Below are 3,332 nucleotides of genomic sequence, written 5' to 3'. Positions count from 1 at the left end.
ACCGGGTACCCTTTATAAAATTTTAATTTGTAAAACAATACTAAGTCCTGTCTTGTATTCCCACAACCAAGCATGTCCTAGTAAAGATTCCTTTTGGACTAGAACTGACTCTAAGAGTTTTTGTCTTACTAAGACGTGGTTTGGGGTGGGTCCTGACACCTATGTTGGTTTGGTCAGTTTACTGAACGTTAATATGGAACTGCATTCTGTACATGGTTTTGTATCTTTTCCTTTTAAAAACATTTCCTGAAAGTCAGTATCAAGACAGAAGAAACAGAATGCATAGATCCCAAAGCTCATAGGGTCAAAGAAGTCAACATACATTTAAAGCTTAGACTTCCAAGAGTGGAGCAAATGTTTGACATGAAGCGCATATTTAAATCACAGCCTTTGGCTTGCAAAGTCCTGCTACTTCTGTGAGTCAGTGACAAGAGACAAAGAGAGAGAGAGCACATTTTGCTCATTTGAGGAAGCATGCAAATGGCCCTGCTAGTCATAGGCTAGCAGAATAGTGTAGATCCTTGAAGCTCCTGCCCTTCCTCATAATGTCCCTTTCACAGTCATTAATTGAGGTGGTGGTGGTTATAGTGTGACTCAGATGAACTCATCAACTAGAGAATCAATTAAGGATGTTTCAGAAGATAAGCAGCAAAGGCAAGCTTTGTTTTAAAATAAAATGCTTGTGTGTGTATGTGTGTGTGTGTGTGTGTGTGTGTGTGTGTAGTCCACCAAACATCCTTCCAGTACTCTTAGTACTCATCATATACCACTTAACTGGAAAATTAATTTCACCAAATGAGCAAGCAAGCTTCAATTCAGGGTGGGGAAAGAAACATGCTATTCACTTTAAAGGGGGCTAACTTGCAAAAAATAAAATAAAATGGGAGCATTGGCTTAATGGTTAAAGATGCTAAGCTTGTTGGAAAGTTGACAGCCGGGTCCGAGATCCGAGTGCAGTGTGATGTGGCGAGCGCCTGTTACTTACCGTATTTTCCGGCGTATAAGACGACCTGGCGTATAAGACAACCCCCTACTTTTAAGAAGTTTTTCAAGGTTTTTTGTCTTATACGCCGGAAAATACTTACATGCCCTGCCCTCCCTGTCTGTCGCAGAGGAGGCGAAGGCCCGACTGGCTCCGCCGGCCCTCCCACTGCTCCCGCACTTCTGCCGGCCCCCGAGGCGCAGCGTTTCCCGGGTGGCAGGCAGTGTCGGAGGGCAGCCGCCACCCCGCCACGGCCGGCGCCCCTCCTGCTTCCCCCCAGGCCTTGAACTTCTCCCATTCGGTGCAGGGCGGGGCAGCTCCACCCGCAGCCTCTTTTTCATGTGCCGCTTCCCTCTCACCGTCAGCCGAGGTGCGCTCGGCCCGGGCTTCCGGTCCCTCTTCCCGGCCGGTGCTGCTGCCGGCGGCTGCTGCTTCACATGGGGCTGCTGGCTGTCCTGCAGGCGCTGGGCCGTCCTGCCACTGCCCCTCAGTGCCACGCTCACGGCGGCTGCCAGCTGGCTCGTCTCGGCCAGCACCACCCAGCGGAAGCGCATCCCCGCGGGGGGGAGAGCGGTGCTGGTGACAGGTGAGTCCGGCGGGCGCGAGGCCCTCCCCTCGGGCAGCGGCAGGACGGCCCAGCGCCTGCAGGACGGCCAGCAGCCCCATGCGCAGCAGCAGCCGCCGGCTCAGCAACAGGTCCAAGCGCAGGAGCTGCACCGCCAGGCTGCCCAGGAAAAGCAGCCACACCGAGAGGCTGCACGCCCAGTCCAGCTCCATGAGGGGCAGGGCAGGAAGCCGGCCGGGAAGAGGGACCGGGAGCCCGGGCCGAGCGTGCCTCGGCCGATGGTGAGAGGGAAGCGGCACATGAAAAAGAGGCTGCGGGCGGAGCTGCCCTACCCTGCGCTGAATGGGAGAAGTTCAAGGCCTGGGGGGGAAGCAGGAGGGGCGCCGGCCATGGCGGGGTGGTGGCTGCCCTCCGGCGCTGCCTGCTGCCTGGGAAACGCTGCGCCTCAGGGGCCGGCAGAAGCACGGGAGCAGCGGGAGGGCCGGCGGGGCCAGTTGGGCCTTCGCCTCCTCTGCGATGGACAAGAGCCAACAGGCAGCGCCACCTTTGCGTGGGGAGAGCCGCCCAACACTCCCGCCAAGCCGTGTCCTGGAGCCGCACCGGAGATAGCTCGGTTGCGCGGGGCGGCCTGGCTTTGCCAGAACGGGGACGCTCGACTGATTTGTTTTTTTTTCCCGGCGTATAAGATGACCCGGCGTATAAGGCGACCCCCCAACTTTTGAGAAGATTTTCATGGGTTAAAAAGTCGTCTTATACGCCGGAAAATACGATATGCCAGCTCCTGCAAACCTAGCAGTTCCAAAGCACACAAATGCAAGTAGATAAATAGGTACCACATACTACATAATAGACATAATAGCCATAATAGAATTCTTTATTGGCCAAGAGTGGTTGGACACAGAAGGAATTTGTCTCCTGTGCATAAGCTCTGTCCAGTCTCTTCTTAAAAACTTCCAGTGTTGGAGCATTCACCACTTCTGGAGGCAGGTTGTTCCACTGATTAATTGTTCTAACTGTCAGGAAATTTCTCCTTAATTCTAGGTTGCTTCTCTCCTTGACTAGATTCCATCCATTGCTTCTTGTCCTGCTCTCAGGTGCTCTGGAGAACAGCCTGGCTCCCTCTTCTTTGTGGCAGCCCCTGAGATATTGGAACACTGCTATCATGTCACCCCTCACCCTTCTCTTCATTAAACTACATATACCCAATTCCAGCAACCGTTCCCTATATGTTTTAGCCTCCAGTCCCCTAATCATCTTTGTTGCTCTTCTCTGTACTCTTTCTAGAGTCTCGACATCTTTTTTACATCATGGTGACCAAAACTGGATGCAGTATTCCAGGTGTGGCCTTACCAAGGCATTGTAAAGTGGTATTAGTACTTCACTTGATCTTGATTCTATCCCTCTGTTAATGCAGCCTAGCACTGTGTTGGCTTTTTTGGCAGCTGCAGCATACTGCTGGCTCATATTTAAGTGATTGTCCACTAGGACTCCGAGATCCCTCTCACAGTTACTAATATCGAGCAAGGTACCACCTTTACTATACCTGTGCATACTCTCAGTGTACATACAAGTAATAGTGATAATCATGATCACACACAACATGAAAACACATTCATCATAAATTGTGAAATACAACACTTCATCATAAATCATAAGATGCAACACTTAGTGATAGTCATGGAGTACTAGCTAAGCAAACAACATAAATCATACCAGGCTAAGAAATGGAGATGAGCACCATCCCCTAGGTCAGACATGACTGGACAGGGGAAACCTTTTACCTTT

Source organism: Vipera ursinii, assembly GCF_947247035.1.
Source record: "Vipera ursinii genome assembly, chromosome: 1".
In the NCBI taxonomy this organism is placed as follows: Eukaryota; Metazoa; Chordata; class Lepidosauria; order Squamata; family Viperidae; genus Vipera; species Vipera ursinii.
This window is presented reverse-complemented; position numbering follows the sequence as displayed.